This window comes from Passer domesticus, chromosome W (assembly GCF_036417665.1).
Source record: "Passer domesticus isolate bPasDom1 chromosome W, bPasDom1.hap1, whole genome shotgun sequence".
Classification (NCBI taxonomy): domain Eukaryota; kingdom Metazoa; phylum Chordata; class Aves; order Passeriformes; family Passeridae; genus Passer; species Passer domesticus.
Window position 1 is genome coordinate 8,910,796 of NC_087511.1, and position 14,041 is coordinate 8,924,836.

The 14,041-nt window shown below is 49.0% G+C and overlaps 1 long non-coding RNA gene across 1 annotated transcript; it reads left to right on the forward strand.

Moving 5' to 3' along the window:
• The first annotated feature begins 815 nt into the window (after positions 1-815).
• LOC135289075 (uncharacterized) lies at positions 816-8,619 on the forward strand. Its single transcript, XR_010351875.1, has 3 exons — positions 816-1,073; positions 6,077-6,096; positions 6,262-8,619. It is a non-coding gene; the product is annotated as an uncharacterized LOC135289075 (long non-coding RNA).
• Positions 8,620-14,041: the final 5,422 nt, after the last annotated feature.

Here is a 14,041-nt window from a genome sequence, read left to right on the forward strand (position 1 = left end):
AGTGCATTTCTTAGGTACTAATATTCTTAATATCCATTACTTAATACACATTAAGTATAATAAACATATTACCCTGAAATACTCAATTTCCAGCCATTCCCATGGGCATCCCTGGCATTTTTACACCCTCAGGTTTAGTCTGAATCCCTGTGACAATATTACATTAAGCTGAAGGGTGTTAAAATCCAGGCTGGAGCCCTGATGGAGAGGAGGCTGCCCTCTTTTAAGATAAGCAGAGTTGAACCAGACGAATTTATACTAAAATTAATCAGAGCCAAAGTCAACAGATTTTTGCCTTTTTTTTCTTTGGATATCAGCTGTAGCTGAGCCCTTTAGCTGAGCTGCTGCCTAAAAGCAGCAGTTTGCACCTCTCTAATGACACCAATTAGACGTAACCTTTGGTCAGCCTGAATTGTTCAGGGAGGTGGATTACATGGTCATTGTGGGTGTCTTCCTACTGAAATCCTCTCTTCTGTTTTATTCTAATCCAGTCCAGTCTATTCCTTTCCATTCCATCTGACTCCCTTAATTTCTTTTCCTTCCCTTTCCCTTCTCCCAGATCAGGATTTCAGCACAAAACCACTTTGTTCTTTTCCATTGCTTTAAGCCGTGGACCCCATGGGATGATTCACCCTCAACCTCAAATAAAATTTGGCTTGTTGAAATTCCAGCTGCGCCCAACAGCTTCCCAGAGCCCATCCTCTGCGTCGGGAGAAAGCAAAGCTTTTTTTGCCCTTTTTTTTTTTTTTCGTGGGGAAGGAGAAAATGCTGAGAATTTAGAATCCAGTTGGTGTTTTACCGAGCTGCACTAAAGCTGGGGGGGGATGGAGCCCTGAGCCACGCGGGCAAACATCTGGCAGGGAGAACATCTGGCCGGGCGGGGAAAACGGGAACAAACCGCGAGAAAAACCAAATATTGCCCGTTAACACCCCCCGCTGGTGATGTCACCGCGGACAAGGGGAATCACAGGGCTCCCGTGGGCTGTCACGGGTGTCCCCAGCTCGGGCACCGCCCCGGCCCGTCCCCGCCCCGGGCGGGTCCCGCAGCGGGAGCGCAGAGCCGCCGCACGCAGGTGAGGGATTCCGCGGGGAACAGGGGGATAAGGCACAAAAATCCTTGGGAAAGAAGGGTTTGGGGTGCGCTGGTGCCCTGGAACAGCGAGGTCTGCTGCTGGGGAGCGCGGAGAGAGAGCCCCGGCTGCTTTAGGGGGATGGAGGGATGGTGACTGTGGGGCAGCTCCGGGGGTGTCTCCACTTCCTGGGGGGCTGGACAGCCCAAAAACCCTCACTGGCTTTAGGGGGATGGAGGGATGGTGACTGTGGGGCAGCTGCGGGGGTGTCTGCAGCTCCTGAGGGGCTGGACAGTCCTGCCTGTGCCCCAAAATCCTTGCAAGGTGAGGAAAGAAGCCCATTGTAATAAGTTGGCATTGGAAGACAGAAGATACTGACTGGACTTTGTGAGAAATGCTTTTATTTTTCTATCCTTTCTATTCCATTTTTATTTTTCTATTATTTCTATTTTTCTATTCTATTTCTACAAAAAATACTTTTATTTTTCTATTCTGCCAGTTACGTGTAGGAGTGAATAGGTTTATTTGAATTCTGCAGGAATAGCACCAAAGGAGAGAGAACTGGTATTTCTTTCCCAAATAGTAATTTTTTTCCACTTGATGTGAACATAGGGAATGTTTAGGGTCAGCTCTGGGATGTTTCTGCAGCTGATTCTCTGCTGGGGCAGGGAGAGCTCAGCTGCCCAAATGCTGCTGGAAATCAGAGCTCAAGCCCTCGATGAGGAGTGGATGAAGGAGCTGGGGGGGCTCAGCCTGGAGAAAAGGAGGCTCGGGGGGACCTTCTCACTCTCCACAACTCCCTGCCAGGAGGGTGGGTCTGGGAGGGATTCAGGCTCTGCTCCCCAGGAACAAGAGACAGGATATGGGGAAATGGCCCCACGTTGCACTAGAGGAGTAACTAGAGGAAGTTTAACTGAATATTAAGGAAAATTCCTTCGTGGAAATGTCTGCCCAGCCCTGGCACAGCTGCCCAGGTCAGTGGTGGAGCCCCCATCCCTGGAGGGATTTAAAACCTCTCTGGATGTGGCACTTGGGGACACAAAGCTGCGGGAATCGTTGGATTGGATGTGCTTACAGGGCTTTTCCAGCCCCACTGGTGCTGTGACTCTCTGCAATCCATCACTGGGTGCTGCTGAAGAAGGTGGGGGCGGGACAACCCCTCCCCATGGCAGCAGCAGATAACCCAGAGGCCATTTCCAGGGAGCTCCAGGAGCTGCAGCACTGCAGTGACAGAGAAGAGGTGACACTGAGCTCCAAGCCTGGTGCCAGGGGATCAGTGGTGGCAGGGGATTCGTGGGTTTTGGGTACAGCCTCCAAACTGCCCAGAGGTGTCCATAGACACGAGGGGCACACGAGGCTCAGGCCAGCCTGTCCCCTGGGGGCCTGAGGGAACAAAGCTGCAGCTTCCAGGGCATTCCAGGGGGATCATGCAGGACAGGGAGCAGCACAAGGCTCTGCACCCCGGACCTGGCTGTGTGTGCACCCCTTCCTTGGCTGTGTGTGCCCCCCTTCCTTGGCTGTGTGTGCACCCCTGGTCTGGCTGTGTGTGCCCCCCTGACCTGGCTGTGAGTGCCCCCTGCTTTGGCTGTGTGTGCACCCCTGGTCTGGCTGTGTGTGCCCCCCTGACCTGGCTGTGTGTGCCCCCCTGGTTTGGCTGTGTGTGCACCCCTTCCTTGGCTGTGTGTGCACCCCTTCCTTGGCTGTGTGTGCCCCCCTGGTTTGGCTGTGTGTGCACCCCTTCCTTGGCTGTGTGTGCACCCCTTCCTTGGCTGTGTGTGCCCCCCTGGTCTGGCTGTGTGTGCCCCCCTGGTTTGGCTGTGTGTGCACCCCTGGTTGGCTGTGTGTGCACCCCTTCCTTGGCTGTGTGTGCACCCCTTCCTTGGCTGTGTGTGCCCCCCTGGTTTGGCTGTGTGTGCACCCCTTCCTTGGCTGTGTGTGCACCCCTTCCTTGGCTGTGTGTGCCCCCCTGGTCTGGCTGTGTGTGCCCCCCTGGTTTGGCTGTGTGTGCACCCCTTCCTTGGCTGTGTGTGCACCCCTTCCTTGGCTGTGTGTGCCCCCCTGGTCTGGCTGTGTGTGCCCCCCTGGTTTGGCTGTGTGTGCACCCCTGGTTGGCTGTGTGTGCACCCCTTCCTTGGCTGTGTGTGCCCCCCTGGTTTGCTGTGTGTGCACACCTGGTTTGGCTGTGTGTGCCCCCCTGGTCTGGCTGTGTGTGCCCCCCTGACCTGGCTGTGTGTGCCCCCCTGGTCTGGCTGTGTGTGCACGCCTGACCTGGCTGTGTGTGCCCCCCTGGTCTGGCTGTGTGTGCACCCCTTCCTTGGCTGTGTGTGCCCCCCTGGTTTGGCTGTGTGTGCACCCCTTCCTTGGCTGTGTGTGCACCCCTTCCTTGGCTGTGTGTGCCCCCCTGGTCTGGCTGTGTGTGCCCCCCTGGTTTGGCTGTGTGTGCACCCCTTCCTTGGCTGTGTGTGCACCCCTTCCTTGGCTGTGTGTGCCCCCCTGGTCTGGCTGTGTGTGCCCCCCTGGTTTGGCTGTGTGTGCACCCCTGGTTGGCTGTGTGTGCACCCCTTCCTTGGCTGTGTGTGCACCCCTTCCTTGGCTGTGTGTGCCCCCCTGGTTTGCTGTGTGTGCACACCTGGTTTGGCTGTGTGTGCCCCCCTGGTCTGGCTGTGTGTGCCCCCCTGACCTGGCTGTGTGTGCACCCCTGGTTTGGCTGTGTGTGCACCCCTGACCTGGCTGTGTGTGCCCCCCTGACCTGGCTGTGTGTGCCCCCCTGGTCTGGCTGTGTGTGCACGCCTGACCTGGCTGTGTGTGCCCCCCTGGTCTGGCTGTGTGTGCCTCCCTGACCTGGCTGTGTGTGCCCCCCTGGTTTGGCTGTGTGTGCCCCCCTGGTCTGGCTGTGTGTGCCCCCCTGACCTGGCTGTGTGTGCCCCCCTGGTTTGGCTGTGTGTGCACCCCTTCCTTGGCTGTGTGTGCACCCCTTCCTTGGCTGTGTGTGCCCCCCTGGTTTGGCTGTGTGTGCACCCCTTCCTTGGCTGTGTGTGCACCCCTTCCTTGGCTGTGTGTGCCCCCCTGGTCTGGCTGTGTGTGCCCCCCTGGTTTGGCTGTGTGTGCACCCCTGGTTGGCTGTGTGTGCACCCCTTCCTTGGCTGTGTGTGCACCCCTTCCTTGGCTGTGTGTGCCCCCCTGGTTTGGCTGTGTGTGCACCCCTTCCTTGGCTGTGTGTGCACCCCTTCCTTGGCTGTGTGTGCCCCCCTGGTCTGGCTGTGTGTGCCCCCCTGGTTTGGCTGTGTGTGCACCCCTTCCTTGGCTGTGTGTGCACCCCTTCCTTGGCTGTGTGTGCCCCCCTGGTCTGGCTGTGTGTGCCCCCCTGGTTTGGCTGTGTGTGCACCCCTGGTTGGCTGTGTGTGCACCCCTTCCTTGGCTGTGTGTGCCCCCCTGGTTTGCTGTGTGTGCACACCTGGTTTGGCTGTGTGTGCCCCCCTGGTCTGGCTGTGTGTGCCCCCCTGACCTGGCTGTGTGTGCCCCCCTGGTCTGGCTGTGTGTGCACGCCTGACCTGGCTGTGTGTGCCCCCCTGGTCTGGCTGTGTGTGCACCCCTTCCTTGGCTGTGTGTGCCCCCCTGGTTTGGCTGTGTGTGCACCCCTTCCTTGGCTGTGTGTGCACCCCTTCCTTGGCTGTGTGTGCCCCCCTGGTCTGGCTGTGTGTGCCCCCCTGGTTTGGCTGTGTGTGCACCCCTTCCTTGGCTGTGTGTGCACCCCTTCCTTGGCTGTGTGTGCCCCCCTGGTCTGGCTGTGTGTGCCCCCCTGGTTTGGCTGTGTGTGCACCCCTGGTTGGCTGTGTGTGCACCCCTTCCTTGGCTGTGTGTGCACCCCTTCCTTGGCTGTGTGTGCCCCCCTGGTTTGCTGTGTGAGCACACCTGGTTTGGCTGTGTGTGCCCCCCTGGTCTGGCTGTGTGTGCCCCCCTGACCTGGCTGTGTGTGCACCCCTGGTTTGGCTGTGTGTGCACCCCTGACCTGGCTGTGTGTGCCCCCCTGACCTGGCTGTGTGTGCCCCCCTGGTCTGGCTGTGTGTGCACGCCTGACCTGGCTGTGTGTGCCCCCCTGGTCTGGCTGTGTGTGCCTCCCTGACCTGGCTGTGTGTGCCCCCCTGGTTTGGCTGTGTGTGCCCCCCTGGTCTGGCTGTGTGTGCCCCCCTGGTTTGGCTGTGTGTGCACCCCTTCCTTGGCTGTGTGTGCCCCCCTGGTTTGGCTGTGTGTGCACCCCTTCCTTGGCTGTGTGTGCACCCCTTCCTTGGCTGTGTGTGCCCCCCTGGTTTGGCTGTGTGTGCCCCCCTGGTCTGGCTGTGTGTGCCCCCCTGGTTTGGCTGTGTGTGCACCCCTGGTTGGCTGTGTGTGCACCCCTTCCTTGGCTGTGTGTGCACCCCTTCCTTGGCTGTGTGTGCCCCCCTGGTTTGGCAATTGTTATTGTTACCACTATATGGATGATATCTTGTTGGCGTCCGAAAATGAACAGCAATTATTGGCTCTCCAACAATGTGCTGTGGAAACTTTAGAAGCCTTTGGTTTGGTTATCGCCCTGGAGAAAGTTCAAAGACAGATGCCTTGGAAATATTTGGGATTGATAATCACCAATACACAAATTGTGCCTCAACCTGTAAAATTGGACATTGAAGTTAAAACTACTGCTGCTGACGTTCAGAAATTGGTTGGTGCAATAGGTTGGCTTAGGCTGTACTTGGGGAACTAATCATCAACTGCAACCTTTGTATGACTTATTGTCAGGGATTACTTCTTCTGCCAATGAGAGACATTTGACCACTGCAGCAAAAAAAAGCTGTAGAAGAAGTTGAATTGGCCTTGGCATCTAAATTTGTTACCGGGATAGATGTTTCTGATGGTGGGCAATTATTTATTTTGAGAGATGATTAAATACCATGTGGATTATTGTGTCAGTGGAATGATAAATGGGAAGATAAATTGCATATTTTAGAGTGGATATTTTTGTCTTTCAGGTCCCGAAAAACAGCTCCAGGTCTGTATGAGCTTTCTGCAGAGATCATTATCAAAGCTGGCAGATGCTGCCATGAGATCTAAGGCCGTGATCCTGTAACTATTGTCATACCGGTACAACAATGGTATTTTGAGTGGTGTTTCGAAAACAATCATGAGCTGCAATCTGCTTTATCTTCCTTTACAGGTCAAATAGCATATCATTTACCTTCTCATCCTATTTTGAATTTCACTAAGAGGATTCCCTTTCAGGGGAAACAACTTTGCTTTTCTGTGCCAGTGGAAGGTGCAACAGTTTTTACAGATGGATCTGGAAGAACTGGAAAAGCTGCTGTAGCCTGGAAGAAGGATGACCGCTGGGAATATGAAGTCATGTTTCAACAGGAGTCTCCTAAGTTAATTGAACTTTGCACCATACTTTTGGCCTTTATTTCCTAGTTCCGTAAATATAGTTACTGATTCTGTTTATGTTGCTAATTTGGTGAAACAGCTGGATCAAGCTGTGTTGTATAATGTAAAGGAAAAACCATTATTTGTTATGTTGTTGAAATTGTGGACTGTTATTCGTAATCAAAAACATTCCTATTTTATTATGCACATTTGTAGCCATACATCGCTACCTGGATTCTTTGTTGAAGGTAACACCTGTGTGGATTCCCTTGTGGCTGCCTCAGCAGTAAAAATGGTGCCTAATGGGTTACAGCAAGCTGTTCTATCTCACCAATTTTTTCATCAGGGTGCTCAGGCGCTACGGCAGAAATTTAAATTATCACATAGCAAAGCAAAGTGATTATTTCTTCTTGCTCTGTCTTATGTCTGACGTTTCACAATATTACGGTACTAATACTAGAGGCTTACTCCCTTTGCAAGAATGGCAAACAGATGTTACAAAAATGCCTGAATTTGGCTGTCTAAAGTATGCCCATGTTACAATTGACACCTTTTCTCATGCCATGGTTGCCTCAGCGTCGGCAGGTGAAACAGCTCGGGATGTTTTTCATAATTTTTGCCATGCCTTTTCCATCTTAGGCGTTCCATCACATATAAAGACGGATAACGGCCCGGGGTATATTTCAAAGAAATTTCAAGTGTTTTTTCGTGCCTGGGGTGTTGGTCATTCTACTGGTATCGCTCATGCTTCGACAGGCCAAGCAATTATTGAACGTGCCCATGGTGTGTTGAAGCGGCAGGTACAAAAACAAAAAGGGGGAATGCAGATGGAGTCACCTCAAGTGAGATTAGAGAAAGCCGTCTATGTCTTAAACTTTTGGCATCCTTTACCTGACTTGCAATTGTCTCCTATATTCTATCATTTTTCATTGTTGAATTCAAAACAACCAAAGTTTCAGAAAGGTATTAAGGTATGGGTAAAAGATTTAATCACGGGAAAGTGGACTGGCCCAGTGGAATTAGTAACATGGGGAAGAGGATACACATTTGTTTTAACAGAAAATGGCCCTCGTTGGGTCTCTTCCCATTGTGTTAAACCCTATTTGGAGCACACAGAAAAGAACAGGGTGGGTGGTTCTAAAAATGAGTAGGTAATTGCATTAGTTATTAGGTGGATGGAAGCATGGACCCTCAAAGAATGTGTGGTAAAGATGGTAATTTGAGACAGAGTAAAGGGAGTTATAGGCTTTCGCTGAAAATTCAAAATTTAAGTTAGTGGATGTTACTTTTGCTTCATTTCCTTGAATTCTCTTACAGAGAGGTTGGTAGTACTGAGAAATGTGTCTTGTACCATTTTCTGTTGCAGGGCACCGACAGTCCCAAAATAGGGGAATTTGATGTACCTAAGGGAGAAGTGTTGCCTTTGCATAGGGGTTGAGTCAGTAGCTGAAGTCCACACTTTGAGCGACTAGGTTGGTTGCCCATTATGATAGCAGCAACCAGTTGTAAAGTTAACTGGATGCTACTTGGTTCTAAGTGGTGACTAGGCAGATGACTTGGTCTCTGATTCTGTGTGGGAGAAAGTTATTTAACTAGAGGTGAAGGTGTCATTCTGCTATAAATGTGTCATCTGGAAATTGTGAGGTCTGTAATGGTATTTGAAGATCTGTCTTTATGTGCCTTGTTTGTATATGAACATTAAGATTGTGAGGGTGTGTGTTATGGAGTTGGTAGAAGTTGGTTATTTGAATGAAGAATGGATCCTCCATCTGATTGGATTTTTGCAAGGACTCTGAAGAAGTACGTAGCAGTTGTATTTGCAGGTCAAATACAAAAAGGGGGAATTGTGGGAAAGACATTTTGTGCTGTTCTTGTGCGTCAGTGAAGGCTTCCTGGAGATAAGGAAAGCCCCTTATCTTTCTCAAGGAACACGTCAAGGCTATCACTATGGCAACGTGATGGAAGAGGGAAACTTAAAAGATACAGACATTAGCTGGCTCACAGAATGATGTGGCTCCCTGTTTACCTATTGGGAACTTTGTTTCTTTTTTATTAGCAATGGGCAATGTATGTTTCTGTTAGGTAAATGTAAATATCTTGGAAAAACTATAAAAGCAACATGTTGCGGTAATAAATCTCTCTCATACACCCTTCTGATCGAGTCTGGGTGCTTTGTGCCGTGTCGAGCTCTGTAGCAACGCTATTATATGTAGCTTGTTGGTTGAAGAGTGCTATCTGGGATGAAGGCATGTGAATTTGTGTGGTGCAGAGGAAGAAAGAGAGGATTGAAGGAGGGGATGCTCGAGTTAAAGAGATTAGTAAAAGGTGGGACCCCCTGTACTACTTGCCTCCTAATGCCCCTCCAATTTATCCTACTCTCCCTCAAGCACCTCAAATGGCAGATCCGGCTCTTCCCCCGGCTACCATCCCATTACCGCCTCCTCTAATTCTTTCTTCAACCTCTTCGCCTTCCTCTATGGTAGACCCAGTGTCTCCCCTGGTGGCCATTCCTTTACCACCTCCTCGGGCTCCTTCAGTTGCTTCTGTACCACCACGAGTGCCTACTCCACCTGTTGCACTCTCTACCCCTTCTCCAGCTCCACTTAACATGCACTCAGGCTCTTCTCCCCCTCCTACTGCTGTCCCTTTACCTCCTCCTAATTGGGACACAAATGCCTCCTTACCTGGTAAACTCTTATCACCGGATACAGACGTTGACCTACAGCAAGTCCAGGTTAATGCTAATACCCCTCAAATGAGTAATGTTGTATCTGAGGATGGGCCATACTGCAGTACCATATCGAGGACCTCCAAGGTACAGAGACTTTTTCCCCTCAGAGAAGTTCCTATGGGAGGAGTAGCGGGTGGTGTTGGCTTTGTGAATGCTCCTCTAACTGCTTCTGACATGAGAGGATTCAAGCAGGAGTTAGGGAATTTACTTGAGGACCCTGTGGGCATTGCCAACCAAGTGGATCAAAACTTAGGTCCAAATATCTACACTTGGGGGGAGATGAATTCCATTCTAAATATATTGTTTTCCCCAGAAGAGTTCTGAATGATTAGAGCTGCTAGCATAAGAATTTGGGAAAAAGATAACTATCCAGGGACACCAAGTGCCATCAGGTGAACAGAAATTGCCACTAGCAGATCCCAATTGGAACCCTAATCAAGAGGAAGGGAGGGAGGCCATGATAGAGTACAGGTCCTTGATAATTCGGGGGATCAGAGAATCAGTTCCCAAAGGAACTAATACAAAATTGGCATTCGAGGGTGCACAATAGAAGGATGAAACTCCTGCTACTTGGCTTAATCGCCTAAAGCGGCACTTCCAATTGTACTCTAAAATAGACCCAGACATCACAGAAGGTCAAGTGCTACTAAAGGTCCAATTTGTTACTAAATCATGGCCTGATATATGAAGAAAACTGGAAAAGATTGAAGATTGGCAAGAGAAGGACATTAATGAGTTATTGAGAGAAGCATTGAAGGTGTATTTAAGGAGGGAAGAAGAAAGAGCAAAGGCCAAGGCTAGGATCATGGTTGCTATAGCTAGAGAAAGTGTGGGGGCAAGCAACTCTATCCCACAATCCAAAGTAACAAAAGAGTGGGCGGGTCCACCACTAGGAGCAGGCAAGGATAGGCCAGTACCATCAGGTACAAGAGGAATGGAGAGACCTCAAGTCCCTTTGAGCGAAAGATGCTGCTATTATTGCAGAGATACTGCACACATTAGAAGGTTTTGTAAAAAGCTTAGTATTGATGAGGCAATAGCCAAAGAACAAGAAGCCTTAGAGAAGATTCTTAGAGGTGACAATTAGGGGTGTCAAGGGCTTTACACTTATGGGGACCTGATGCAACATCTAGAGGACCCCTTGGTAAATTTTGAGATAGGATCCCTAAATGAGGAATTTGAATTTTTGGTTGATACACGAGCAGATAAGTCCTATCTCAACAAGGTACCAGAAGGTATGGTAATTGGTAGAAAATTTTGTGAGGTATTAGGGGCTGAAGGGAAACCATTTAGAGCCTCGGTGACTGAGGATGTAAAAATAATCGGAAACTCATGGCAGTGTAAAGCTAATTTTATTTACCTGCCTAAACTAAAAAAAAGTTTCTTAGGAAGAGATCTACAGGTTCATTTGGGGGTTGGGATTGTCCTGAGAGAAGGGAAAATGGTGGTACAAATAATGAAGTTATCCCAAGGGGATCTTGCAGACATAAACCCCGAAGTATGGGCTGAAGGGGGAAAGTGGGGCCTATTAGACATTCTGCCGATAACAATAAAAATGCAAGATGGTACTACACCCATACGAGTCAAACAGTATCCAATTTCCCTAGAAGGAAAGAAGGGGCTTGCCATAGTTATTGAACAACTGTTGCAGGAGGGAATTTTAGAACCCTGTATGTCACCACACAATACCTCTATATTGGCAGTTAAGAAAGCTGAAGGGAAATATAGGTTGGTACAGGACCTGAGGGAAGTCAACAAGAAGACCATTGCTAGACATCCAGTTGTGCCCAACCCGTATAGTCTTCTAAGCCGAATTCCAAGACAACATTCTTGGTTCACTATTCTAGATTTGAAGGACTTTCTGGGCGTGTCCTCTGGCAACAGAATGTAGAGATTGGTTTGCCTCTGAATGGGAGGACCCAAGTACAAAAAGAAAACAACAGCTAAGATGGACCCAAATACCGCAAGGGTTCACTGAATCCCCCAGCCTCTTTGGACAAGCCCTGGAGGGTTTGTTAGAACAGTTTGTTCCTGAAGAGGAAGTACAGATCCTGCAGTATGTTGATAACCTCATGGTGTCAGGGAAGGGAAAAGATCAAGTCAGAAAACTAGCATTAAGCTTTTGAATTTTCTGGGGGAGAAAGGACTAAAGGTTTCCCAAGAGAAGCTACAGTTCGTACAATCAGAAATAACATACCTTGGGCACATAATAGGAGAGGGATATAAGAAATTGAGCCCTGACAGAATTTCAGGCATCCTATCCCTCCCAGCTCCACAAACAAAAAGAGATGTGAGAAAGCTTCTAGGCCTGTTTGGATATTGCAAGTTATGGTTGGATCAATACACGCAAATTGTAAAATTCTTATACGATAAGTTAGTAGCTCCAGATCCATAATTTGGTCAGCAGAGGACTAACAACAACCGGAGAGCCTAAAAGACAAGTTGTCTTCTGTCCCGGTCCTAAGCTTACCAGACCTCAGGAAGGGCTTTGATCTTTTTGTGAGTGTTGAAGAGGGTATGGCCTACTGTGTACTAACTCAAGAGTGGGGAGGCTGCAGGAAACCCATGGCTTACATCTCCAAATTGTTAGATCCAGTGGCTAGAGGCTGGCCAGTTTGTATACAAGCTGTAGCAGCTACTGCTATCCTGATAGAGGAGACCCAAAAATTGACCTTACAAGGAAAAATTAAAGTACATACCCCTCACGATCTTAAAACAGTGCTGAGTCAGAGGGCTCAGCAGTGGCTAACCAATGCAAGAATACTAAAATATTAAATAATACTAATGAAGACAGATGATTTAGAATTCATCACATCAAACACCCTCAATCCAGCACAATTCCTTATGGGAGAGCCTAAGGAGAATTTAGAACATGATTGCCTTGAATTGATTAGCCTCCAAACAAAAGTAAGAGAGGATTTAGAAGATCAGCCTCTAGCAACTGGAAGAATATTGTTAATAGATAGCTCTTTGAAGGTAGTAGATGGAAACAGATCTTCAGGTTATATGGCCAGGCTATTACCCTCAGGGCAGAAGCCCAGCGGGGAATGCCAGCCGGCCAGGATAGCTCAGTGGGGGGCTCAGGCAACCTAGGCAAGCTATAGTGATTTGCAGTCAGCTCTTTTGTGATTTCAGCTCTTTCAGCATGCCTGGTGCCGTCGCCCTAGGTGCCGCGCAGCAGACACAGAGAGAGATGGAGAAGCGCTGTATGGGTTCCGCAGGGTTCTTTTATTCGGGTTTCCGCGAAGGGTCCAGTGACAGCTCTTCTCTCTAGAACCGGGCAGAGTTAGGGGTTTTTATACCCTACAGGGGTTTTGAAAACTGTCCAATAGTAAGGGTCAGGGGAAAGTGACCTATGGGCTTACAGGGAGATAGCAGGGTCCGAAAGACGGAAGAGAGGGGCTTCTAAAGCCTTAGTCATGCTGACTTTGGCATTTCCTAGTTCTCAGGCTTCTGATCGCCAAGGAGGCCGTGCAGGCCTTGTGCCTGCTACAAGGTTATGCCATCATAGATGGAGAAACTTGATGAAAACTGATGAAAAAGGGAAACGACCCCCAAACTGCTCAGCCCAAAGTTGTGAAACATATGCCCTGAAAAGAGGATAAGACTTACTGGAGGGAGACCGGGGAACCATGTGTACAGATTCCCAATATGCATTTGGGATAGTTCACACATTTTGGAAAATATCTAAGCTCAAAAGGAAAAAGCTTAGCCCATGAGAACGTGGTCAGGTACGTATTAGAATCTCTACAGAAAACAACAGAAATAGCGGTGGTCCATATAAAAGGGCACCAAAAAGGAGACAACCTTGAAGTTAGAGGAAACCCACTGGCTAATCAGCTAGCAAAGGAAGCAGCTTTAGAACCAGGGGATCCAGTGAAAGTTTTTAAAGAAGAAACCACACCTGAGGAGGGAGAAAGAAGAGAGGAACTCATATTTAGTGAAAAAGAATTAAAGGCTATGAAAGATTTAAAGTTGCACTGAGGGCAGTGGTTAACATCAGACGGACGGGTGTTTTTAAACAAAGCACTTGCTGGGACAGTGCTAACAGAACTACATAAATTAACCCACTGGGGAGTCCAAGGACTATGTGATCATTTAGTAAGAAATAACCTGTGCATAGGTGCATATGACCTAGCAAAAGCAATTACAAAAGGGTGTTTAATTTGCCAAAAAGCAAACCAGAAGGTTATGAGAAAGGTAGCACTTGGAGGGAGGGAATTAGCTCTAAGACTTTTCCAGGGCATACAGATAGATTTCACTGAGATGCCCCCAGTGCAGGAACACAAACATCTACTGGTTATAGTGGATCATCTCACCTATTGGGTGGAAGCCTTCACGACTAAAAGGGAAACAGCCCAGGTTGTAGCAAGAGTAATCTTGGAGAACATTATCCCCAGATACAGAATGGTGAACACCATAGACTCAGACCGAGGTCCACATTTTGTGGCCCAAACATTGCAAAATATAATTGAAGATTTAAGAATAAAATGGAGATTACATACTCCATGGCACCCCCAGAGTTCTGGGAGGGTGGAGCGGATGAATAAAACTCTCAAAAATGCATTGACTAAATTGATCGAAGAAACAAAAATGGATTGACTAAAGTGTTTGCTCCTAGCGCTCTTGCGCATCAGAACAAGACCCCCGTCTGATATAGGGATTTCACCCTATGAAATGATGTTTGGACTGCCATTCTTGTTAACTCCCTATAGCACAGGAGACTATTTGGAAGGAGAAGAAGCTACCAGAAAATATTTAGAAGTCATTGGAAGAACCCTGGAAGGACTTAGAAAAAGAGGATACCTCCCCCAAACCTCCCCTCTTGATACAAAAGCACACGACA